This window comes from Manis pentadactyla, chromosome 11 (genome assembly GCF_030020395.1).
Source record: "Manis pentadactyla isolate mManPen7 chromosome 11, mManPen7.hap1, whole genome shotgun sequence".
In the NCBI taxonomy this organism is placed as follows: domain Eukaryota; kingdom Metazoa; phylum Chordata; class Mammalia; order Pholidota; family Manidae; genus Manis; species Manis pentadactyla.
Window position 1 is genome coordinate 35389705 of NC_080029.1, and position 27889 is coordinate 35417593.

The 27889-nt window shown below is 41.5% G+C and overlaps 1 long non-coding RNA gene across 3 annotated transcripts; it reads right to left on the minus strand.

Annotated features, from left to right (window-relative positions):
- Positions 1 to 4839: 4839 nt before the first annotated feature.
- Positions 4840 to 27457, minus strand: LOC130679493 (uncharacterized). 3 transcript variants are annotated; one of them, XR_008992464.1, is made up of 4 exons: positions 27385 to 27457; positions 21397 to 21561; positions 8844 to 9046; positions 4840 to 5211 (listed from the first exon to the last, which is right to left on the minus strand). It is a non-coding gene; the product is annotated as an uncharacterized LOC130679493 (long non-coding RNA). The 3 variants fall into 3 exon arrangements; XR_008992462.1 differs by lacking the exon at positions 4840 to 5211 and adding an exon at positions 6365 to 7348; XR_008992463.1 differs by lacking the exons at positions 4840 to 5211; positions 8844 to 9046 and adding an exon at positions 11365 to 11709.
- Between the last annotated feature and the right edge of the window lie 432 nt (positions 27458 to 27889).

Genomic DNA, 27889 nt, shown 5'->3' on the forward strand with positions numbered 1-27889 from the left:
TGAATCCCTGCTTTCATTTTGCAGACATACCTAGAAGAGGAATAACTGGATTCTATGGTAATTCTTATGTTAAGCTCTTTGATGAATTATTTTTAATAGTTCATGAGTTATTCTTACAGACTTAAATATACATATATATTTTTAATTTCCACCTTAATTTCTTATGCGGTCAACACTGATAGATATAACCCACATGAACAAAAGGCATTTGGGGGCCCCAATAATTTTTACTGGTGTAAAGGGGTCCTGAGACCAAAATGTTTTAAGAAGCACCACAATACATTAATGAAAGTTACCAAATTATAGTTTTGCCAACAATGTGAATGAATCTCACAAATACAATACTGAATGAAGTGCTAATAAAAAAGTTCAAAATGGCTGAAATAACACTGTATTATTTCAGATGCACACATAGGTGGTAAAACCCCAAAGAAAAGGCTACATGGGATTACCCAAAATCAAGACAGCGGTTACCTCTGGCAGTAACAGAGGCTTGCAATCAGCAAAGACAGATGGAAGGATTGGGGGCTGCTGACAGTATTTGATTTGATTATCTGGGTGATGGTCATACGGATACTTCATAAAAAGCTATTCTTTAAGTTTTTTTGTTTTGTATATTTTTAATTGTGTATGTGTGTTCATAACTTAAAAAAGGTTAATAAGAAAAAAAAGAAAATGACACAGAGAATGGCAACACTAGAGGTAGGCAACAACCCAAAAAAGAGGTAATAGTGCAAGAAGTAGAGCCATTTCCGTGGTAATGGAAAGAAAGGCATAGGAAGGGAATGGTCACAGTGGGCTTTGACCCCTGCCTCACCGAGGAAGGAGCCTACTTTACCTACACCTTGAGGGACTATACCTGAAAAAAACTGAGGAGCTGATCTCAAGAGAAAGATGGGTATATGGCTATTAAGTCAGCAACCAACGATGTCTACCATGCCACTGTAGTTTGGTCTCTGCAACATCCTCTTTAACTGAACTCAACTAATTTTTTTTATTACATGTCAATATCTAAAAGTAACTTACTTGTTCATTTACTTGGTTTTTGTACACCACGACGGAATGTAAGTTGCTTGAAGGCTTGGCATAAATCTCCCTTCCTCTCAACAAGCCCGCCACACTTAACACCCATTCAACACCCAGGAGATCTTCATAGATCTTCTGCCTTTGCAGACCCCTCTCCACTTCACATCAGACCAAATGAATTAAAGTGTACTTATAGCCCACATTTAACTTTTTTGCTGTACATTTTTTGAAGGTTGTGTGATTTTTACACTTTTGAGCTTGGTTTGTGACTTTGAAATGGACCAAAAAAAAAAATACTATGGTATATCTTCAGTGGAAATCTATATGTCTTCAATGCACTCTTTCAGATGATCTGATCTATTGGGTTTGTATCTGTCATGGTCTTTGAGCTATTTTACAACTGTAAATTGTAGGCAGCTGATAGCAATGTAAATCATTCTGACCTGTAAACATGAAAGTCTATTTTGTCCTGTAAAGGAACAATTCATTTCTTTCCCAGCTCTCAATGTGGAAAAAACTAGTTTTGCATTTATTTATAAATTAACATTAATGTCTGTATGTGTCCCTGCTCTTTGAAATCATTTTTAAATCAACTGTGACATCTTACTAGTTATTTAAGAATGAGTGAAATAAAATTAAAGTAGAAAGAGTCATGCTTTTAACCTTTTCAAAATAATTATTCTGTATCAGCTTTAGAGATCTTTCACCAATGTGCCCCATGGATTCACCTAACAGAGCAAGAGAAATTGTGCTGCCAGAGAGGGACATCCCTTGGGCAGCTGAAATCCAGGCATGTCAATCCTTGACTCCCAGGGGTAAATGTGAAGTAGCATAGAATTTTGTTGACTCTCAGTTTCTTTAATACTTTTTTCCTCCTTACCAATTTTGTTTCATTTGTTTGTTGTGCTTATTATGGCTGAGAAATTTTTCCCCAGTGATGGGACAATGATTGGTAATTGGGTTTTGTACTCTGATCATTTAATGATCTCTAAATGAATTAATGAATTATAGAAACCTATTTTCTCTTAAGAGATGACAGAGAATCTCATTTCTAAGTCTTGCCAATTTATCTGTTTTGACCTCAAAGTATTTTTGCACCCACCAGGAAAGAGAACAGCTTTCTGGCATCTGAACCAGTGAGTTTTTGTGTTTCTGTGCTTCTTATGTCTCTTAATCTGTGGCTAAAATTGTGGAATTAAAGCTCTAAGCACTCTTTGTGTCCCTGTATCTATGTGTCTATAATTCAGGTCTTTATTTCTTGCAGAGTAAGAGTGGAATGTCCCTACCTTAACAAATTAGATTATCAAGTATTGTAAAGATGCTTGTTCTGATTGACTTGTATAGTGCTTATATAAATCAAATACTCTTAAATTTCAATAAAATGAGGAGATTGAATTTCCAATGCTTTAAATGTGCTCTACTAAAAAAAAATCCTTATAGAAACTAACTCAGAAGCATTTTCAAATCCAAGTTCACATAATTAAGGTAAATCTTTGGCAAATAAGACTAGTTGAATATGTTTGATTCAATAGAACACATTTGTGCCTTCTCTGATTTACCAGTATTGAGTATAATAAAAGCATACGTTTTATTCTACTTGGGTGTACTTTTTCCTATAGTTATGCAGGTTACTGATTAAATAAACTAACACTACTCTATGTAATACAAATTTGTGTTTGACAAAATTGAATCATGATTTCCATAACCTTATTTCAAGAATAATTATATTTTGTAACATTCCCGCTAATAGATCATTTCCAAGATGCCTAGGTAGCTTAAAACCTTGAACTGGCAATATACTGAGTTAATTAATGCATAGTCATTGAATATCTAGATAATTCCTAAGTAAGGTAGAATATCAAAACATATAATTAATTTATTACATGCTCTAGAGGAGCCCTGTCTATGGGTTGTTTTAGAGAACATGCTCATTTTTGCTACTCTAAGAACCATAAAAGAGAAGAACATGCTATGAAAAGCATATATGAGCTTTTGTAGTCTGCTGTAATGCTGGTATACGGCAGAGAGCCCTCAATTTTCACACTCACTTTTTCTTTATGAATGAGAAGTAGTTGCTTTGGCTAAAGATTATAATTAATATGAGTGGTTGCAACTACACATAGGAACAACAGTGACAGAGAAATCTGTTTTGATTTTTGAAAGATAAACAGTAGTTTTATCCTAAAGCAGCAGTCCCCAGTGTTGTTGGTTCTCCAGACCACGTGACTCTTCAGACGTGAGGATCCCAAAGGACTTGTGTGTCTATGGTTTATAACTGTCAATATCATATTAGCAAGTAAAATTGATAATTTTTAAAATACTAGTTTATTACTTGAGGATAGATGTAATGAACAAGTTGCATGTTTACATAAATATCTCAGAATTATAAGAAAATTTGTTTTGATCTTGTGACCCCCTGAAATCTTTCCTTATGCAAAATGTCAGTCTGTTCTAGAATATGAAAAAGAAGAACGAAAGAAAAAGCTCAGAATGTGAATTCTATTAGCCTTTGTTGGTAATACTGAGTCTGAAGAGAAGTTTTGAAATGTGTAAAAATCTTAGTAAGGTTCATTCTATTTTGATGGGTTTACTTTCTCGGTTTATTGAGGAATGTCTTTGTTTTTCAATATGAATGGTGATTCATTAATTTCTGTGTAAATTGCCTACAGAGAAAAGATTCTGTCTTACTGGAAAAAATTTCTGTGTCTTACGTGAACTTTATTATGTTCTTGATTGTTTAAAAGAAAAAAAAGTTTTCTCATTTATGAAAGAGGTAAGGTTCTTTTCAGTTGCATTGCCATTGGTATGTATTTTAAATATTTTATTGTCACTTTGATTAAATAGGTAATCAAACAGTTTCTCAGACACCCATGAGATGTCTTAATCAATTGTTCAAGCTCCTCTGATTTTTTTTCAGTTGAGCCTTCCCAAAATGTGACCCTAAATAAAGAAAAAAAAAAAACATTCAGAATATATTTCATACCTAAAACCATCTTTCAGACTTCCCAGGAAGGCCCTAGAAAAACTCACAAACATATTTTTTGTCTTTTACTTTATAAAAAGAGAAGTACTAGAAATAACTAGGTGTATCTGACATGTGGCTATTGTAAGGGCATGCTTTGCGGAAGGTCCCTGGAAAAGAATGCTCTTGCTTTCTGCAGTATGTTTTCACCTCAGGGTAAACACGTATCAAAACTTAAGAAATAGTTCCTTTCAAGTTTTCCTGTATTTATTAGTGTCCTGGAGATGGTTTACTTGATGATATTAGGCCACAGTAGTAAGGTATTATCACTCACAAATTCAGTTATTATTTGAAATACATCCTTAAGCAAAACCTTGCTTCTCTAATTTGAGTCTAGAGCCTTCTAGGCCATTGGTTCCCAGTTGGAAATATAGATCAGAATTCCCCATCAAATATGGATATACAAATAGGAATATGAAAACCCATTTATATACTTTATAAAAATATAAAATAATATCCAGGTTTATTGACTCCATTGATATTCTTGGTCTATCTGGTGTATTATGTTTCAGGATTATTATGTTTTATCTCAACATTTTTTTTCTTTTATAAAAGTTATATTCATACATTTTTATAAACCCAGTGCAGCATTCACTGGCTTCTTTGGAAATAAATTTAATCGACATCCTTAGAGATGTTTGTCTAAATTTTTACATTTCTAAATTATCAATGATAACCACAGCCATTCTAAGTCTTTGTTATCTACAAATGGTTTTTGCTTTACTCTAATGCTTCCCTGAGGTGATGCTATCAGGTGCATGCCAGAGTTTGTGTCTTGAATAAAGGACAGTCTCAGAGTCTCATTGAAAAGGACTTTACCAGGTACTTCAACTATTGACATTTCAAAGAACAGACTCCGGAGTATGTCTTATAAGGTGACATTCCTTAGACAGCTCTCAGATGGTACCAGTGGCCTGAGTCAAGATTTCCAAAACTCTTTTTAGTTGAGAAGCAGATGGTTTCATGAGACTGCTAACCCAGGATCCAACAGAACAAGAATTAATTACTGGACTGAAGAAACTGATGAGGGAAATTTTATTATGGTTATCAGAACATGGGTTTTTTGAAAATGTTATATCTTTCTGGATCTTTAAGAAAGCCAATTCTCTTTCTTCATATGCTTCTATAACGCTGAACAGTTTGGTAAATTCTGCTTCTGGAAACTGAAACAAAACAGATTTTAAATGATAATTGATTCTCACTGGGTCCCCAGAACTCAGAAACTCTTAAAGAGTCTCCTCACTTTTGATGGCAATAGAGTTATTTGCATAGTTTCGATAAGAATCAGTCCTTTTTCTTACAAGGATATAATTAAACAAATCGATTGTACAATATAGGCCTTATCTGAGTGTTGTATTTGAGAATCAGATACAACCACTACTTTGTTTTAAGAAACAAAGGTTGGCTGTACATATGGAACAGATGCCTGCAAAACGCTGCCAGAAAAGTTCCTGGTTGACAAGGTCCCAGCCTTTCAGGGGGTTAGGAAGGTCTGAAGGATATTTGAGGACCTTCAGAAGAGAGAAATCCTCCTAGATTCATATGTATAGTAATGAAAGTGGGTGGAGAGCGTTTCTTAGGATTGATCTCCTAGTCTCAAGATAGTGAATAGTACAGACTTTAAATTCATTTGAGATTCTTTTTGAAAACCCCCAGAAGTCAATTTTATGGCATTAATAGGTGTTCAATAGTGTATGACTCAAAATTTGCAAAGAAAACCTAAAGAAGACTGTATTTTAATGAACACCCTTGATGCATTTATGTAAACAGAGGCAAACCTAATTGAATTCAGTCTTATTTCGTGATCAAGAATAACCTTTCTTTGGCATTCTATAATCACAAGGAAATGGGGAAAGACTGTCAGAAAAAAATGTGAAAGCCTTTGAAATGTACCAAAGGTACCAAAAAAACAATTTCTTCTTCTTCATGTATTCATTGGCAAACTGCATTATTACCTATAGGCTTATCTGATTCTTGGGATTTAAACCTTTCATATTCTCTGAGCTATTCTACGATTCTCTAAGTTATATTTTTAAATGATAGTAATGTAAGTAATTATTGTCTACAAACATGCAAATTAATTCTGCCTGATAGAGAAACAATTGATCCCCCTATTACAGATGAAGCAATTTTTGCAAGTATTTATAAATTCATTTCATGATCTACGTATGTCTCTGCTCTTTGAATTCTCCTTGAACCAGTTGTAGCATCTTACTGATTTCCTCATTCATTAGTAAAATATTTGTCACAAATTCATTTTATATATTTATATGACAGTCATACTTTTATCTTTTTGAAAAATTATCCTTTAATGTTAAATTCTTCATTTTGTTCATGTAGTACAAAAATTATTATTTATACATAAACATAAAAGAGTTAAATTGTCAACAGCTGACTGGTTGACATACTAGTTCAGTGAACACTTAATTTTAACATTTATTAACTTCGAATCTATAGGAAGTTGCTTCCTGTCTTAGAATTTAATTTTAGGTATCAAATATTCTTAGAAGCACTTAAAAAGCTCTTAAGCCCCAGGCACTGTGCTTGTGGAGTAAGATCAATAATCAATACATTAACTGAGTAGTCTCTCAATAATTATTTGTCATGTGAATAAATGAGTGAATTGCAAATAATAAATACCATTTTGGTGGCACTTCTTATGTGCCATATACACATACATACCCTACAAATAAGGGATACAGTATGAGAACCAAATTAGGGAGGGAGATCTTTTGGACATCATTATTATTACCATCTGATAGGTGAGGAGCAGGCTAAATGGGTTGAATACCTTGCCTGTTGAGGGCACAGTTCTAAGTGCCAGAGCAGTATTTGAACCAGGTCTCTGACCTCAGAGTCCACGCCTTTCCGCTACCCAGGATAGAGTCCTGGGTCTTTTGCCCCCTCTCTTCAGGGAATCCCGTCAAGGTGACTCAAACCTTCGCCTCTAGGTTCTACCCTCCAGCCCCATTATCCTTGGACTTGACTAAGGAGACAGTCTTACTAGAAAGCACAGTGCTTGTGGGAAGGGGTTTCACTTTTGCAAGCTAAGAATGTGTTCTTGAGCGAGCTACTCAACCTCTCTATTAAAATAAGAACATTAATGTTACGTAACCCTAAGAGTTGTCAAGGTAAATGAGATAATGCACATAATGGGCTTGGCACAGTTCCAGGCACAAAGTCCTCAATAAGTGGTAGCCATGGTAACATTTGCTCCAGATTCTTGCTCCTCTGTGACCTCATACACCCTCTGAACAGTAGCATCCAAGCGGCAGGGACTGAGTTAGGAGAAAGGAATTGCTGTGGGAAGACATGATTTGCATAATCATTTACATATTAAGTAAACTCTTTTCATTTCACAATGGAACAAGTCTTTTGAAGCAAAGCTGTACAATCTAGTGACAATTTAAACAAATTCAAATAGGAAAGTTACAAGGAAGATTACAGAAGGAAACAGGAGTCCAGCTTTAATGGGTCTAAATCCCAGAGGCCTGGAGCCAACTAGGCTCCAAATCAGCCTTAACTCCTGCTGTGCTGAGCCTGGATCCTGCTCCAGGTCAGCAGCAATGGAAAGGAGGGGAAGCAGAGAGCACTGGGCATTCCGGGCCTGACCTCTACCACGCCCAAAACTCAAGTCCGGGTCCCAATCTCTGTTCCAAAGGAAGTTATTTGTCAGCGAATGGAGTAAAACCTATTAAGGGGCTTGTGGTGGTGAAAACTGAGCCTGTCTCTAGTGTGGACAAAGTCCCAAAATTAAGCTTAGCATAAACAGCCACTGTGACATCTTAAACGGTCTTAAAGAAAAACATCAGTTGCTTCTATCTGTCCCTGTGGTTTAGCTGCTACGTTCTGCCTCAAACAGGGCTCCAGGTAAGAGCTGACTTCCTGAGGTGGGAAACCAAAGAGAAATGGGACAGACACACAAGGCAGGGGGTCTTCACTCATTGCTGAGTGAGTGGGATTAGGATCAGTGTTGTCACAGAGCTGGCCTTGCTGTACTAAACAACTGCCTATGAAAAAAGTTAGAGGCTGTGCAAGGAGGGAGTATAAGGAGAAAGATGACATCCTACAGGCACAGAACAGGACTTTCACCATCTCCAGTGAGGTCCTCCAGACATACCAGATCCACACTGCAGCTGAGATTTGGACTTGAATATGCACTCTGGCAGCTGCGGTGTGGCCTGGGGAGGGGCCCTCAACTTTGTTTGCCATTAACAAGACATGGGGTTTAAACCCAGCTCTGTCAATTACCAGCAACGTGACTTAATTTACTTAATTTTGCTAAACCTCAGTTTCTTCATTTCTAAACTAAGGATAATTATAAACATCCCATAGGTTGTTATAAGGATTAAACAAGATAAGTAAATGGGATTAAACAAGATAAGTAAATTAAACCTGGTTTTGCAGGTGTTTGAAATTAAATGAGATTATGTATGAAAATACTGGGTTACCAGGCCCTGACTAGAGGCCTGGTAGGTCTGAGGGATGGAGATGAATCACCCACTCTCCTTGTCCATGATGTGAGACAACTGAGATACAGAAATAGATGTCAGGAAAATGAAGATCAAAATGTTAGCTTTGTAGCCAGTAGAAAGAAACAGACCAGAGACAGTGATAATGACCTGAAGTCAAACAGGTTTCTGAACATTTTATCTTAGAATTAGCAGGAACAGGAATTGTCACTCAGCGCCCTTTCCTTCTAGAGAGTGGAGCTGACATTTCTTTATGGAAACAGAAAGGCCAGGAAGTTAAACCTTTCTAACAATAATATATGGAACTACAGGTGTAGGCTTACCTTCTTAATCCAAGCTCTAACCCTTCAAATTGTCCTGAAACATTTACATCATCACCCATATCTTAACATCTTAGCAAGGAAAGTCTTCTTAGATCAGTTTTCAGAGAAGCACAGTGGATTTCTGAGCAGAGCATTTCTGAGTGATCTGTTTCTCTTCCGCACACTTACGCCACATCCACAGACTTCTATTTTCATCTGCAGTCCTACAAATATCACAGCCATGTTCAAGTACATTCTCAGGTTTTCTCTCCTCATTTACCATGCATAAGGACCAAGTGTGATGCAAAGGGTAAGATGGAAACCACACTCAAGGAACCCCAGCCTCCTTGACTCAATAGGTCCTGATGCCCCACCTGGAAGCCTGGCATTGACTGGGTCTGCGTTCCTTCTGGTCCAGAAGACAAACTCCTGTCAATCAGAGCATTCTCTTTAATACTAGATTATCTCAACTTTTCTAGGCTTTCCTCAAAATGCTGGATGAACACATGAGCTCACACATATGCACAGCTCATTCTCAGTAGGTGACCTCTACTTGAATATAAACAATATTATAAATTGTTTGTAAGTCATCTTCTGGAAAGTTCCTCCAGCATAACACATTCAAAGTTACAACCCACCCACATGGGCATGCATCCTCTTTTCCTGACCCTGTGCTATAACAAAGTTCTCTCTCCTCCAATTGAAGTCAAGTGCTTCCACTATTTGGATGCCATCATCTCTCTCCTACTCAGAACCTACTTGCAGTGATCCCCTCTGTCTTTTGGACATGTATGACTGGAGACTGGGAGTCTGAAATCAGGGTGCCAGCGTGGTTGGGTTCTGATGAGAGCTCTTCTCCTGACTGCCTTCTTGCTGAATCCTCACACAGCGGAGAGAGTGAGCTACTACTCTGGTGTCTCTTCTTATAAGGGCACTAATCCTGTTCATGAGGGCTCCACCCTTACAACCTAATCACCTCCTAGAGGCCCCACCTCCAAATACCATCATATTGGGCATTAGGGCTTCAATATAGGAATTCAGGAAGACACAAACCTTCAGTCCAAACAGAAGAGGATCAGGGTGATGGCCCAACCCCAGTGAGCGTCCTTATGAGAAAGCATCTGGAGGTCCAGAGCCTTCACTTCCACCTTCAGGCTTAATGAAACCTCTGGCCTGAGGTTCTGGCTTTTCTGCTGCCCCCTGAACAGAAATGGCGCAAGGTTCTAACTGGACAAGAGTCTGGATGGGGCTTTGAATGGGGACACAAAGAAAAAGAAACCGAACCTGGAGTCCAACCACCTGTCTTCCCCTCCCTGACTCTCCCTTGGCTCGTGGCTGAGTAGTCATGCTGTTCCCCTGTGTCTTGTTTTCCTTCCCTGTCGAGTAAGAATAATGTGGTTTTCCCACAGTGGTTGCTGGGAGGATCCTACGGGGTTGTGCATGTTTTGTGATAGTTTATAAACTCTGAAGTGTGTCCTTGGGTTTCAGAGGTACATAAGACAATTTTTAATAAAGCTCATTTTCTGATCTTTATTAGGGAGGGCACTCATTCAGAACACACAATACTTACCACTGATACTCCCGGGCTTCATAGGACCTTGACCATCAGGGCTGCTCCTCAGAGTGACTCTCCCCAGTGGCAATGCAATAATACACTACTGTAGGCATAACCGCTGCTCCAGAATCAGGAAACACTACTGCTGCTTCTCATCATATCCCCTTCCTCAGCCTGAGAAAGGCTCCCAAAGGACAGCCAGAATCACTGCTCCCAGATGTCTGTAAGTCCACACCCACAAAGACCCCTTACCTTTTTCTCCATCCATCATTTGCCATTTATGGATCTGCAGTTATGAAACCATAAAATCATCATTTCCAATTATGTTCTTTTAACTCACAGCAGTGACAAAGGGGATGATCTTCTGTTACCCCAATGCTTGATCCCTTCTAATTGATTACTATTCTTTATCCCTGTAATCTTGACATAATAATCTATAGGGCAGAAATGTTCTTCTCTTCTCTTTTCTTTTTCCTCCCACCGTTGAGCTTCCCTGTGCATTTCCTCTACTGCCTGGCTGAAGTCCTTGCTTCCTCACCTGTCCACACAGATGGCTCAGGGCCGTTAACTTTAGAGTTTCATCTTTCAAAGGTCTAATCTTTGTATTCCCCTCTCTACTTTTCCTTAAGTTTTTAATAACAGAGACATGTCAGAACAGAAATTGCTTCTGGTCTGGAATAGGCTGTGCTCTCACCGATGGCACATCTATTACTGAGGCTGGGGTGGCTTCCCTATGACTTGACACAAACCTAATCAAGATGTGAGAACTCTAAAGATATTATTCTTTATCTGCAGCTTCACAGTTGTTAGGGAAATAAGAATGATGATAATGTCTGTATATCTCCGTGCAGTTCACACCAAAAAGTTGGGGTGGGGCCCAGAGAGACAAAGGGAAAGACAAGAGAAACTGACATTTATCTCTTAAACAAGACATGTGAACAGCCAAACGCCGTTTTGACAAGACAAATATTTACTGTGCCTGCGAACAGCCCTGAACATCAGTGCAGGGAACACGAAGACTGAGCCAAGGCTGATCAAAGTTCAACAGAGATACCAAGTCCCAAGAGCTGGGGCTTAAGGGCATCGTTTGCCACCGAACCACATATGAGATTCATCTGGTTAGCCTCGGGTCCCACCGGGCACCTTATTTTCATTTCCTGGATTCTGCACAGGCTCGTGTTCTTCAGGGTGAGTGCCTGTGAGCCCTTTCCCTTCCCCTAAACCCTGGTATCCGACCGATCTTTCACATAGCAGTCAGCTGGTGAGAGGGCTGCAGAGCTCTTGTGAAGATTTTCTGGTTTCCTTCGAAGAGAAAATTGGACTCCAGAAGACCTACAAGGAACATCACCGCTGATAGTAAGCAACAAGAGGAGAGACCGTCTGGAGACTGTGGCTGGAAAAAGCACTCGGAGGCATTTTTGCTGCAGCGTCAGCAAACCACGTGGGGAGGGGGAGGGGTGGGGGTGGTGGAATTTCCACTAACAAGCTTGGCAGTTACTCTGTAACTTGTAGAGAAGTCCCGCTGACTTCAGCAGCACTGTTTATTTTAGACAGCAGCTCCGATAACCACCTCCCTGAGCAGTGGTGTTTAATTGACACTGACCACAAAGGCAGCTGAGGAGTTTTATCTCCTGCCTTTCATACAAGATACTTCAGGTTCCACTGCCGCAGGCGACATTGGGGAACAACCGTTATCTGTGTACCCCCGTGGTGTCCGTCCGAGGAGACCCTTTCCAGGGAAGCGGCCTGCTGGGAGTCTGGAGACTGGCCCCAGCTGCTTGCAGGTTAGGCTGTACTGTGAAGTGTTTAGCCTCCCATGCCCGTCCTGCCTCGACTACCTAAGATGTGGGGGCCAAATAAAAGAAAATGTATGGAAAGCGCCTATGTGTCCTGGGAAACACTTATGAAATGTTAGCATTCATGGTCTCATTGTCATTTTGACAAGCCAGGCAGAACTGTGCACAGGAGTCATCCGGCTTTGGTCAGGATACAGGAGCTGGGTACAGACTTTCAGTTTTACGAGATTGAAAGGGTTCTGGAGATGGATGTGGTGATGGTTGCCCAATATTATGAATGTATTTAATACCACTAAACTGTACACTTAAAAATGATTAAGAAGGCTGATTTTACATTATTTGTATTTTACTACCATAAAAAAAAATTGAAAAAAATAAAAACGATTAAAAGAAGCAAAAAGAAAAAGAGCTGGATATGGCAGAAGGGATAATGGTCCCCCCAAAATGTCCTCACCCTAATCCCTAGAACCTTGAATGTTACTTCACATAACAAAAGACACTTGGCAGATGTGATCAGTTAGGATCAAATTAGGATCCTGGGGAGGGGGAGAGATTCCTGGATTACCCAGGTGAATCCAGTCACTCAGGTCCTATGGGAGACAGGAGCTTCAGTCAGAGAAGGGACATGGTAACAAAAGGGGATGTCAGAGAGAAGAGAAGGTGCCTCGCTGCTGGCTTTGAAGACGGAGAAAGGGGCCTGGGGCCAAGGATTGAAGGAGGCTTCCAGAAGCCAGAAAAAGTAAAGCAACAGTTTCTTCCCTGCGGCCTCCAAAGGAAGCCAGCCCTGACGGCACCTTGATTTTCGACCAGCAAGACTTCTGACCTCCAGGACTGTGAGATGATAAATAAATACATGGTACTTTAAGCCACTAAGCTTGTGGTCACTTGTTCCAGCAGCCGGAGGAGGCATGCACTGGGACGTGGGGGAGACTTACGGGCCCAGGCAGGGGGAGAGGCAGGAGCACAGAGGATCTGCCGACCCCAGGCCGTGGACTCCATCCTGCCGGAGCTCCTCTCAGCCCGGCGGGGAACATCAGCTACTTTCATTCTCATGAAGTTGGTACTGACGGAGGCACATGGCAAGGCCAGAGCATGTTGAGGGGTTGGAGACCATCCCAAAGTGGAAGATGGTGAGTGAAAAAATGTAAAGCCCTTTGGCAGACCAGGCCTGCTGTCTTCTTTCTCCTCAGATAACCTCAGAGGAAGCACCTGACAGGAAGGTGTGGCTGCAGCCGTGGCTCAGTTTCCACATCCTGCTTGGGAACTCCTGGGCTAACGCAGAGGCTGCTCTCCCACCTGGCTCGTGAGATTCGGTCTCGTCTTTCTATATCAGTCCCTCCCCTCTCTGTGCTTTTTTTCATTTGCCCCACATGCCAGTTCTCAGAAACATTTACTAATAAATAAAACAAATGAATAAATGGACTAGTAAAAAGAATCTAAATGTTACCACAAAACACCACCATTTTTCTTAGCTTAGAGGTCAGGGGCTGGGAGTGAGACGGAGACTGGGAAACGGCCCCTTTTTTCTTTTCCTCTCCCCAGGAAGGACCTGAGTGAGCAGAGCACCTCCCGCAGTGAGCCACAGGGAGGGTGTCCTTGGGCCCAGACAGGAAGGTGGTTGGCAGCCCCGCTGTCCTGCTGTGGTTGGCATGCGGATAAACGCTCCCAGCGCGTTCGGAATCTGAACCGGTGGATGCTAATAACCCATCATCAATGTTGCATTTGCCAACGACCAAAAGAAAAATGAACCTTTAATTGAGCAAGATTTGACATCAATCAATGATGTGACTTTAGTCAGGCAAAACTGACAGATAAGTGAATTGGACCGCCCACTGTGCCAGCTGTTCTCTAGTGGGACAGAGAATGCGGAATGTGTATGAACAATGTGTCTAACCCAGTCCAGGACCGTAACTCATGGTGGAAAAATCCTCTCTGTTTTTAAATTTCTTTTTTAAGTTATATCCTAGCAGAACTTAACTTATTCTGTAACTCCCAGCCCCTTCACAGAAGAGGTGTATTTTATTATATGCTCATGACAGCCTCTAAGAGACAGTTGACATAATTAGCAGATCCCTAGCCAGAGGCCCACAGGAACAGGAGCCGAGGTCACAGCCACAGGCCGGGAGTTCCAGCAAGGTGACTGCGATGGGGCAGCGTGGGTTTCGAATCTTCTTGAAACCCCCACATACCGACAGAACTGCTAAGCAACAAACCCGAAAATCCTGGCCCTGCACATGTACCACAAAAATAGCTAACTTTTGCAGTGCAGTATCCCCATGAACCCCAAATGCAATTAGTTGGGATAAACCACCAGCAGCAGCAAGCTCTTGGTGCTCTCAGGACCTGTGAGAAATACAAGGAAGCAACAGGACATCTCAGTCCAGGCACAGGAAAACCCCATGTAGCCGTAAGGCAAGAGCCCTTGTAGGCCTGTGGAGACAGCAGTGGCCTGTGCTGGGAGGGGTTTTACCCAATCGGGTCAGTGAATGGGAAGCAACTGCAGTCAGCTCTGAAACTGACTTTCCAAACTGACCAGCCAGGCCTCCCCTCCATCCGGAATTAGACCCCACATCAGGGGAAACCACTATGAGTGGACTCGGCCTGTCCCTGGAAGCAGGGAAAGATGCAGCGGTAGACATTCTAGACATTTGTGCTGATGACCCTCCCTCCCACCTGCTTAGGTCAACTGGCTGGCTCTCTGTTGCTCTGGGCCATTGCTTTGTTGACCTATCTGGACACAGTTCTGTGGCTCAGTACTTGTCACTCTTTCACCCTCTGGCTTCATGCATAATTTCAACCAATTAGTGCTAGTTCTGCCCTGGAGCTGTAAAGAAGTCTCCTCCCTCCTCCATGTGACAGGTTTCAAATATTTGACAACAGCTCTTGTGGGCCCTCTAGAAACATGTCTCTGTCAAGCCAAACATTTCATTTCTTAAATAGCTCCTTTTGGATTGAGGTTTCCAGAATCCTCAGTCCTGAGCCCCTGGCTCTGGGCTTGTTGCAGTTCAGTCCATGGTGTAGTAGAGAAAATGCCAGCGCTGGAACCAGACCATTCATTTTGAAGCTCTGGAACCTCTACCTCCTGGCTAAACTATTACCCTCCCTGGGCCTCAGTTTTCTCATCTGAGGATAACATTAAATCATAAATTTAGTTTGAGGCTCATTGAGATCATGCAGCCACTTTGAGAACCCTAGAGCACGGACAAAACACACATATGTTTAGGTATTATTTCTCAAAATTGTAACATCATTGGCGCTCCAAGCTGCATTTCTAAAATGAGATCATTCCGGAAGTGATGTTTAGAGGAGGATGTGGTGGGATTATCTCTTCGCTTATTCTAGTCTCAAGGCTTTACCTAACGCAGTTTAAGTTCCACAAATTCAGCCCGTCTATCAGACTGATGGTCGTCACTACGCTGGCACTAAGCTGAGTAGAGTCCATTCACTCTAGGTTTCTTAATTGTCTTGGACAAGGTCATATGTAATAATGCACAGCACCTTGATGAAGACAGCTGCTGTTAGGCCCACACAAAGGACCTCCTGTGCTGAATTAGGTCCAGCTTGATTCCAGGAAAAAAATGTTTTCTAGGGGAGGGAATGTTCAGAAATCTCTGCACTTTCTCACTTGAAGACATAACAGTCACATAGGTCCCATCATCATTTTCCTCAATATCCTTCTATCAATCATCAACCCAAGATCCAATATAAAACTTAAAGTTATTCTCATCTTTGGCCTATTCTCTCTCCTCTGGATAAGAAACTCAACACACCCACTGTAGGGTATAGACAGCCTTTCACTTGACCTGGTGTTGTCTTTCAATTTCATGGAGAACCCTACCCATATGCCAAGGTTTGTTGAACAGGTCCACCACATAGCCCATAGGTTCTTTTTTTGTTTTTTCTTTTTTGATCTTTCTGAAAGTCTTTACTCTGATCTGTCACATGGCTATTTTTTTAAAGTATAATTAACATATAGCATTAGTTTCAGTTGTACAGCATAATAACTTGATATTTGTGTATATTGCAAAATGATCTGCACAATAAGTCTACTTAGCATCTGTCACCATACAGTCACAGTATTTTTTCTTATGATGAGTACTTGCAAGATTACTCTCTCAGCAACTTTCAAATATGCAACACATTATTATTAACTATAGTCACCATCTGTATATTACATTCCCATAACTTATTTTCTAACTAGAAGTTTGTACCTCTTGATCCCCTTTCACCCACCACCTATCCCTTCCCTACAGCAACTGCCGAACTGTTCTTTTTATCTATGAGCTCAGTTTTGTTTAGTTTGCTCATTTGTTTTGTTTTTAAGATTCCACATACAAATGAAATCATACAGTGTTTATCTTTCTCTGACTTATTTTGCTTAACATAATACCCCATAGGTTGTTAATTGTTTCCTTAATTATGCTCTAAATTCAGTTATCTTTAAGATTCTGCAATGAAGTTTTAGAAAATGCATGTGATTAGCTGTTTTAATGAAAGCGTATTTTAAAAAGTAAGAGGCAAAGCTTGTATTCACTTTGGTTAAATAACTGGAACCTCCTAGGAGCCTAGCTGCTCTGCTTGTGAAGCCAGGAACAATGAGCCAGTACCCGTGTGGTACCTTGAATGTGCCAGCCAAGAATATCAGAAGAAATAAACAGCCACATGGGAACTAGTGTTGAAAATCAAAATAGTCACATTTTATCTGGGGTCATTTTTTCCTGTCACATACTGAGAATGCATATAAGCTTTCAAATACATACCTTTTCCCATACACACACATACACTCCTTCCCGCACATGCATGTGCAGGTAAATGATTGTCCTTATAGTGAACAACAGCCATTTAACCCACACGTTCTTGGGAAAAGGGTAACAACAATATACTGGTGTGTAGTAATACTATGTAATCACACTAAGGCAAGGAATAGCATCTCAGCTCATAAAACTTCAAAGAGAAAAGAAGTTGGTGACTAATACTGAGCTCTTGGTTAACAGTCTCATTGGTGAAAGTCACCAAATGATGTTGATAGAATCTCTACCAAGTCCCCATTGGTACTGGAGCAGCTAAGCAGATCAGAAACCCTCATAGGAATGATATTTACATCTTTGTGGCTGGGTCCAGGACTCCGTCCAGGTCTTAGTTGTATATATCTTAACACAGAATGGGATTATGAAATGTCCTAGATAAGATGGATTTTCACCACCTCAGTCCTTCCCCCCCTATGGCACCTCTTATGCCGTTGGTACTTTGTAGTTTGTGACATCCGAGAACTACCTTTAAATTGCTTGACCTGCGGGATATCTACCAATCAGACTGCAAACTCTGTGAACACAAGAACCAGGTTCTCAGGTCCCTCTCTCTCCCTGCTCATCTCTTAAATCCATACCTTTCATAAAGCAAGTACCCAATAGATATTGCCTACCAAATGGCCTTATGTGGCCTTGGAGATACCCACATGATGTCAGTCCTGAATTGCACAGCACTGCTTGAAAAGAACTGTTAACAGGGGCTAGGGCTTAGACACTATAAAACCAACTCTCCCTGCACTTACTGAAGACCCTACAGTTTATTTGTCCTGTGCTGTGTTTTTGCCTTGGCTGTATTTTTTTAAATCATGCCATTAAGATGTTTTAAATTTAAGTTAAGTTGAAGAGATAATCCTTTTTAAGTTGCTAGCATTCCAAAAAGCCATGGATTCAAAGCCAAAAGGCCCTCCTATGCCAGAAAAGGTCAAGTGCGGTTGCTCACCCAACTAGCAGAGCAGGGTGAGCCACCTGCCCTCAATCAGAGATGGTCCCACCACAGGAAGTGCAGAGAAATCTGCTTTTGCTTTGTGGCAGCCTACAACCTGGCCATTGCTTGAGGTCTAAGTCTTGAGGTTGTTGGGTTTTTTTCCCATTTTCCAAGGGTATACTTATTTAAATTTCATAATCATCTAATTATAAACTCCAAGGAATTTCGGGAAGAAAACACCAGGCCGGCTTGAAGTTAAAGGAGACAAATGAACATAGGCCAGGGGAACAAGAGCCAGTTCCTGCTGAAGACTCAGCCTGTGTCACAGGGGCACCAGCCTGATTGCATGAAGTGGCTGGCACTCTGCCAAAATTGGACACATCTGGAAATGATCATTTTGCACTTTTGTTTGGCCTCTTCCCTTTGGCCAGACCTCACTGCCTTGCCTTATGTAAACCACAAATTCACACGTTTCCAGCCAAAGGGACGATATACTTGACCTAGCACACCCCTGACAATGCCATCACTTACAGCTAGCTAGTCACCAAGCATATGAACAGATCTCAAGCACACAGAGGGACATGCTATGGGGAGACAGGCTCATCACCCACAGTGACTATGCCTAGTGTGCCTTTGGCCAAATACAGTATGACCACAGAGACACTGCCTTACCCTGTGTCCCTCTTAAGGCTGGCTAACAGCTCCCCAGTGGTTCACATCAGCACTGTCTCTGAACAGTTAACAGATGGTGGTCACCAGCTGAGACCAGGGCTTGACCTCACAGACCCCAAGTCTAGAACCCAGTGTAAGGATGTGAGTGGTGCTTCTGCTCTCCTGCCCCATCATATGCCAGAATCTGGAAGGTCCCTTTCATCATACTCATAGTGCCATCCATCTCTTTTATGAAGACTGAGGCCAATGGGCTCCTGGAATATACCTAGTCAGACATGTTTGTTAAAAATGTGAAAACCAAAATAAGCAAAAGCAATATGACCAAATAAACAACCAAAAGGACAGACTGATGGGGCATTTCCTAGGCTGGACTCCAGGCACCCTTGTCCACCAGAGCCTGAGCCCCTCTGTGTCCTTGCTGGAGGACTATCCAGGTCCCAGCCTGCCTCTGTCATAAGAGGAACCACTTCTCTCTATATTCTCTCTAAACCACCTTTTAAGATGATGGTTCAAACACCAAGTGGGCAAATCCAAGCCAGAGAAGCACAGCCCCTTCTGCACTGTCGCTTTGGCAGCTGGAGGAAAGAGCAGTGGGGTCCTGGTTTCAGGACACGGCTGGGCAGCTGCACTCGTGGGTAGAGAGAGCACAGGAGCCTTCAGATAAGGCTCCACTTCATTCGTAACTGTACTTGATTGTGCTTCTGGCTCAGGCATGTTTTGTCTGGTACAGTGGTGGGCATCTGACTTTTCAGAGTTTGAGGGATAGTCATAGACAAAACAGTACTGTGGTTTCTGTGATTTTGTTTGGGGAAGCAGATAGAGTAAGAGGATGTGCCAGAAGAAGCAATTGGCTGCATAGAAATCATATATGCAAATTTAAATGAAGGGAAATGTATTCAAGAAGTTCAGTAGGATCCAAAAAGTAGGTGGCCAGCTAGACTCTGGAGCCAGGATCCTTCTCGCCAGGACCCCCTGGAGGGCTTCTGCAGAAATGCCTAGACCTTCACCCTAGTTTCTATGCATCAGCACCATGCTTCCTGGGCCTTTTTCCTCATTTTTCAAGAGTGGGAATCCGATTGGCTTCTAATCAACCTTTTAGTCAACTGCCACTGGGACAGGAGGGAGAATACACACTAGGACTACCTTGGCTGGACTGGGGTAATTCCCCTAAGAAGGGAGTGGGGGGCAGGAGAGGACTGATGAGTGATTCTGCTATAGAAGGCTCCTCCTATTTTCCCCTTAGTGATAGGGAAAGACTATTCATGTCACATCAGTATGAATCAGGAGGGTAGACCTGGAGCAGGGAATCCCTCCTGTCCTGGTCATCAAAGCAGACTGCAGGGAGCCCAGGTGCCATGAGGTCAGTGCATAGAACATTTGGGAAAGCTGGAATGGGGGTTGGAGGGAACGGGCAAGAAGACATGCACATTGCAGATTAATTAAATGTCTGGGAAATGTGGACTCCCTTGCCCTCCCTCAGACCCTGTCTCAACTGTGCTCCCACACAGAGGAATGGTTAATTGGTGGGAGGTCAGTGCATTTCCATAGACTCACTCTAATTTATCAGAGAGGCAGGAAGGGCAAGGCAGGAGTGGCTAGTTGACACACTATTATACAATCATCTGGAAATCTAATTTGTGGAACCAGTGGCCATCTGTTCTATGGGTAATGTGCCAAGGTACCTGCCAGCAACAGAATAAGCTTTCTGTTGTTGGGGAACTAATTGCATCTATGGGACCAACACAGCATCAGACTCAACTCGTGGAATGTAATCTTCCACCAAATTACTGTTTCTCCTTGGGTGTTTCTCTGAGTTAGTGAGCACAACACAAATTCTCTGACACAACAGCAGAAGGATGGAGATACTGGGGTAGGTAGCCCTGTACTCCCAAAATGTGGTAGGTCATTGCGTGAGGGGCAAGCACATTCCTGGAGCTGGGCAGGAGTTTGGTTTTCCCTCCAGAAACAAGGAAGCCTGGTTTAGTGTGAAGCTGGGAAAGGAGTCCTAGAAGTGCTTCTAAGTTGGTATCAATGCTTGTAAGTTATACCTTCTGAATTATTTTTCTTTTGTAAGCACCTTGCTTAGAGACTAGAGGGAGTATAATGTGCAGGAGGTGTGACGTCTACCTAGTCACCCCGTCACTGCTCATAGTGACCCCTCCCCTGTACTAAGCCGCTCATGGGTAAAGACCTCCTGCTCTTTGGCGTCACCCACAACCCGCGCGCTGAAGGCAGGAAGCCGACAGTAGGCTGATTCTCCACCCCCTTTTGCAGCCCCTGCTCCTCAGCTCACTGTCCTCCCACAAAGAGTGAGGGGTTCCCATCAGGCCTCAGCAGACTTGAATGTAGGTTTTTGTAATGTTTAATTTTATCAGGGGATGGATATGTAGATGACAGGATATCTATTCTGCCTAAAAGGACCTAACCCCAAAGTCCAAGTGAAAGTACACCTTTTTTTTTTTTAAGGAATATATCAGCATCAACAAAAATGTAACGAGAATGCTGGGCATTGCACCACTCTCGGTATCAGCTACCTCTGGCCTTCCAGTGGAATCAGCACAGATCTCTCCTCATACACCTGTCACTTGGGCTCTTTTTCACCTCTCTTTAAATCCATGTCGTGCTGGACTGGCTCTGAGCTTCAGTGGGAAAAACCACTCCCTGTTCTCCCGACACACCAGGACCCAGCACACTGACAATGTGTGACAAACACTTAGTGATGACCTTAGTGCAACCCAGAGGGAAACAAAAGGGATTTAACCAGCAGGGGGGATAGCTCAGCATGACAGGAGCTAATATGCTAATGTGCAGCAGTTACCTGTCAGCTCTTCCAACTCAGGTCCTCGGAGGGTCAGCAGAGGGGTATCGTCTCAGAAGGGATCTCCCCAACAGACAGAGTGGTCATTAGGCTGGGTCCATTGTGAATGATCAGTGAGGAATACTCACGAAGACTGAACTGGATTTCCGGAAGAGTCTCCATTATCTACAGGGACAGAGGTTTCTTAGTGGTATAGATCATCATACGAAACAAAATATTATGCCTGACAGTCAGTTCTGGAATGGATTCTATGAGGTTTTTTTGTGTTTTATTTTTTATTTAAATAAAGATTTTTGAAGACATGATTATAGACTACCTTTCTGACTTTATTTTGCTTGGACAAGTAGGAAAATGAAGCCTACACCCTGAGCACACACAAACAGGATGGCAAATGGCGGTGGAAGGAATGTTGGCCTAAGATTCACAATTCACTATGAAGATAGAAGTGACATCTGTCCCAGAGTATGATAGGAAATGTCTAACGACTGGGTCTCCAATAAAAGTTCTGATTTGTAGTGTTTGCCTCTTTTAGTGGTGTGACTACTCCTAACAAGGCTGATTCCAGAGTACCAGCATATCACTCAACACAGAGTTGGGAAGAGATCCAGCCCAACACACCACTGTGTTCTCCAGGACAGGCTGAATTCAGGTGACCAACACTGGAAGGCCCACCAGCTTTGGTGGGAGCTGGAATCATACACTTCTGAATTTTTGTTGCCTGACTACATTCAAAGAAAGCAATTACTTTTAATAAAAATCGGTATATCGAAAAGTGGTGTCAAGGAACACCTAAAGGGTAAATATATGACTTAGTCCATGATCTTGAAAAAAATATTTGTCAATAAAGTTCTCAAACTGGCATGGCATTGATTTCTAAAGGCTCTGAATGACATTTGATATGTAGTAGAAAATACAGTGCCAGAAAATTGCATTAATGTGATCTGTCATTAACAGAATTCTAATCTCAACTCTAAATTTATCTTAACACCTTAGGAGATTTTAAGAATAAGAATTTTTTCAGGATCTCTAAATTTATATTTCATTCTCAATTATATTGACTAAGCTTAAAAAATAAAACAACTATGCCTTTTCTTATAGGTGTCTGTGAGAGCATTGGATGGTATTTGTTTTGCACAAAGGAGGAGGTAAAGAGGCAGACGGTGCTCCAGAAGTTGGGTACAAATATCACTAAACTACAAGGCAGACTTGTCCATTTCTTTACATTCTACATATTTGATCTGTAAAAGTCTCTCCCAGCTCAAGAACCCTGTGAGTCTCCATTTCTATTTGAAGACCCCAGAAATGTCTTTAAAATACATCAACAAGCCCCTCATGGGCCTCCCTCCTGGGAATACCCACAAGGTTTTCCTTCTTCCAGTCAGTCACCAGCAGAAGTTGTACAAAGTGGTGCAAGAAATGGAAGCGAACTATCACATTAATGCTGCTTTTCCCGTGTCAGGAAATGCATGATGCATAATCTCTTGGAGCTCCCCTCCAGGGACAGAGTGAAAGCTGGTGATGTGGAACAGGTCCCCAGAGTTAATGCCTACATGACCAATCTCCACACCTTGTCGCTGTATGAACTCTAAAACTCCCTGGGCCAGGTGAGCCTAGGAAACTGCTTGATTCCACACTTCAAGTGTGGGGCTCTGTTGCCCCTTCCTTCTCTCCCTGAATCTGTTTTTTGACTCCTCCCATCACTGTCCAATCCCAACTCTGCAAAAAGTCAGATGTCCAGGTCCCTAAATCTGGTGCCACTTCCATTTCTACACACCAACCTTTGTTAGGTTCTGAGAAAGGAAACCACTTTGGATCTTTGTTCAAAAGTCATCTGTTTCAAATATATTTTTATATGGCCAAATTCTATCTTACACTGGCATTTATTTAACTCATTTTTCTAAGGGAGTAAAGTCTGCTTCAAAAAAGCAGAGTTTGCTGATTCTCATCTAGTGGTGGTTGCTAGGAAACCATCTAAGGCAAAGCTCTGACTTTCCTATCTAGAGAACTCCCACAGAATTAATGCAGGCACAATCCACTCAGTGATGAGTCTGCGCTCTTCAGTGACAGCTTTTCTCTCTTACTGTTAAATTGTTGTTTAAATTATTAACTTTTACCTACCGTTTATGTCTTAGCTTTCTAGTTAGTCTTTAAACTCTCTAGTCTTTTTTCTCATGCACCTTTGAATCCAGGCTCCCAAATGCTTCAACACCAGAGCTTAACCAACATGCACTGATTGTATTTGAAAGGAGGCAGTCACATGAGAGAAAGCCCTCCAGAGTGGGAAAAGGACCCTCTGGGCTAAATTCCACTGATAATTAAATGTGTTCTCAAAACTGTTTTCTTGCTTTGGCTTATATTTTTGTCTTCTGCTCCTAAATTTGAGGCCACAGAAGGGAAAAACTCGCTGGAATATTCAAGAAGTGGTTATGGGAATTCGGGCAATTTTTTTTGTAGAATAATTGGGCAATATCTATTAAAGGTAAAGATGCACTGTTACAAGATAATCCACAAGTCCATTGCTATATACACAAAAGGAGAAATTCATCAAATAAATTCACTTAAACATTGTTCATTCATAATAGTTAAAAAAAATGAAAACAATTTTAAATGTCCATCAAAAAACAAGAATGGATCAAATTGGTGCTACGTTCATACAACAGCATTCTCTATAGCCTAGTAGTAATACTATATTATCATTCTCTACCACACAACACTATATCACATGCCATACTGTATAATAGTTAAATGAGCTGGAACTACATATGTCAACATGGTAAATCATTGCACAAAACAAATTTATTTGCAGAGAAATGCATGCCATATGATACCATTTATGAAAAGTTTAAAATATGTCAAACCAAATCATAAAAGAGTTTATTATATAGCAGAAATACAGAAATATTTATCAGAATAAAATCACAATTCAATACCACAGTTACTTTTAGGGTGGGGGGAAAAAGGATGGATTAGGGAGGGCTACACATTATTCTATGTTTTATTTAGGCAAAAGCATGTTTGAAGAAAACATAGGAAAATGTTAAGACTGGACAAAGCTAGCTGATAAGAGGACTGATGATTGTTATATTATTCTCCATGCTTTTTTAATGTTTGATATATTGCATTTTGTTTTTGGAAATGTGTTTTAGGGTAACAAAAGACCAAAGATCTTTTTGCTAAGGTAGGTTACCACTGCGTGAAGTTGGCATAAGAGAAGGTACTGAGGGATTTTCAGTTCAGGGAATTTGATTCCCCACCAAGTTAGATGCCTTCATTCAAAGTTCTATCTACACATTAGAAAGTTGACATGAACTAGGTCTTTTAAATACTGGCAATAAAACAAAGGAAATTCAGACAATGAAACATGATTTTTTTTCCTAATATAGTAAATAATAAATCTTTCCCTGTTTTATTTTGTTTGAAGAATAATTATAAAACCACTGCATTATCAGCAATGGTAGTTAATAGTGCCCAGAGCAATGGTTCTGAAGTTTTAGGAGCATAAAAATCACCTAGCATGCTTGGTAAAGCATAGACTCCCAAGCCCCGGCCTCCTAGACCCTCCATCCAGCTAATTCAGTAGACCAGGGTCAGGACCCTATCGTCTCCACTTTTAACAATCACACCAGCTAATTCTGAGGCAGCTGGCTGTTGAACAGGGTAACCATAGGGTCAGCTGGGATTCTCCCAGGCAGGCTGTTCCACCCAAGAACCAGAGAACATTAGTGATTCTGATTATGAGAACATACTGCAAGCATTGCATGTGTCATGGTGATATTGGCAAATAAATAGTCCTTGAAAATCCAAATTTATAAAATTATCATATACAGCTTACTGTTCAGCATTCATTCATTCACTAGATGTTTACTGAATGGTATGTGTACAGTACTTATCTTTCTTAATTGTACTCTATGTTAATTTCTTGGCACATATACATATGTCAGATTTTACATAAATCCATAAACATGGACTGCTGATTCATCGCCACGACATTTTTCCCCCCTGAAGTTGAACTGATATGCCAGGAACGTCTTTTTTTTAAGTGTAGTCTATTTTTGTCATTTTCTTTGTTTAGCCATCCCTCCTTCTCTCCTTCTTCCGTCCCTATTAGCCACCTTTTGCCCAGATAAATTACACACAAGCTATTCCCACCATGCGTGTGTGTGTGTGTGTGTACAACCTAATATGTACCCTTCTGCATACCTCTTTATTCTCATATGATCTTATACACACATATATGCACATACAGCTTAACATAGCATGTATAGACGACTCAGCACAGTTAAAAAAATGTAATCTCTCTCCACCAGGAGTTAATCTTCTTTGAGGGAGTGTAACTCTGGGGGGGGGATATATTTTCCCAGCCCAGGGCAAAATACCTTTGAAACCAAAATCAGTCAAAGGAAGAAATAAAGTGGGAGAAACCCATTTATTGCTTACAGGCAGTCGTCCACAACTGCTCTCCCGTGTCTCTCGTGACCTGGCTGCAAAAAGGGATCCTACCCAACCTCTCCAGTCCAGATATGCCCTCGCTCCCAGTTATAACCACCTATTAATATGGAGATGGACTAAGGCCAGGTGAGTGATTCTGAAAATATTGCAGTTTTACCCACAGGGAGACAATACACACATACAAAAATATCAAGACAAAGAAGACAAAGGAGGAAAGCTTACAGAAGTGGTACAGTTAAATAGTGTTACATATGTTTCACTATAGTGAAACATATATAGGAAAGGCCTAATAACTCATGTGTTGTAGGTTAATGAGAAGCAGAAAATAGAAACTGTAAGGAGTCACTGTCATTGCTTCCATGTCATGGACCACCTGGATCAGAATTTATTCTGGGTGTGCAAGAGATGTATTCTCCTGGGTTGAGAAGGAAATGTCTCACCCTCAGAGGATGCGCTAAGGGAAGAGTACCTCCCCGAGGTGCAGCTCCCAGACCCCTGGAGCATCTTGGGGCTGGAGCAAGGTGAAGGGCAGGCAAGCAAAGGCACTGTGTCTACCTTAGCAAATGCCATGGAGATATTTACAGGCACAATCATGCAAATATGATTTGCTCTGAGAAATGTATTTCCAAAATAGATGCTTCTTACTATCTGTCCACTTAGCTGCCTCAAAATGAAACAATTCCTTTCTCAGCCTCCCAGGAGGGTGTTAGTATGTTGGGAGCCTGGAATTGAGACTTAGCAACCAAACTAAAGGAACAACTAACAGCCTCCTCTTGGCTGGTAGAGTGTGCTTCTCCCTTGGGGAGGGCAGAGCCTGAACTTGCAGGCTTTGGAGGACACAAGTCGATCCCCACCTTCCAGGTCATACCTTGCCCTGACCAAGAAAGGAAGTGAGGCTTTGGGTATAAGCTGACCGCCTTGGTGAACCCAGAGTTAGAGCTTAACATAAGCATTGGGGAATGAAAAGACTAGAAAGTAAATGATATAGAGACCAACAAACCAGCAAAACTCAACGAGCAGCTGGGATCGGTGAGGCAAAGGGAGACGGCTTTCTAGGAGACAGTTCTCTGTTCTCCTTGTGTGCTGGACAGCTTCATCTCCCCATGGTGGCTTTGTTTTTTCAATCCATTTGGTGGAACAGAAATATAGGGTCATAGGGTTCCCCAGTCCTTGGCCAGTCCAGGAATCAGATGGAAAAATAAAGAAGTTGGCTAAGCAAAGAAACCTATAGCGTGACCATTGCTACTGCCAGAGTTGGCCCATACCACTCAGCAGGGTACTGAGAACTCACTCACATCCTCTGAGAAATACTGATAATCCTATCAAGTAAGATGATATAATTTAAAAGTCACTGCACTTGGAATTGAATGCCTAGAAAAACAGTATTTGGTACAGGGAGAAGAAAATGAGACATAAGTGGCTCACATGCCAGGTCCACCACTTGCCCCCTGGGTGACTCTGGGTGAGTCCTTTAACATCACCACTCTCCATTCCTTCATTGGTAGAAGGAGAATATCAACATCTTCCCCCTTAGCTCACCTGATTGCTGTAGGGATTGTTGGTGGTGATGACTGCTAAGGCACTGGGAGGTAGTGAAGGTTATAAAATGATCTTTTTTTATAGGTTTTAAAGTTTTCTTTTTGAAGGTTATAAAAAGGTCTTTTGGTGCTGCTTCGAATCTTCTGCTACTGAAGATTTGAGAGGCGGCCTGTGATGAGGCCTCAGGGGAGATGTGTACAACAGAGCAGTCAGCGAAGACACCACAGCAGTGCCTAATTACCTACTAAATGGGGCAGAGAAGGGCCACAGTTATTCAAGAGAAGCAAGCAATGCCTCTGGCCTATGAAGTGCAGTACTAAAGAGAGGTTGCAAGGAAGTCAGTCCTCGAGAATGTAAATAACTTGACAGTTAAGGAACCCAGGTGAACATAAAGCATAAGGATGGCCTTACCAGAGAGTAGGAAAAGTCTTCTGCACCCCAAGTTGGAGAGGTGTCTGGGAAGTTTAACCCAAGTCTCCCCCTTGCAAGGGGTCTCTGTGTGTCC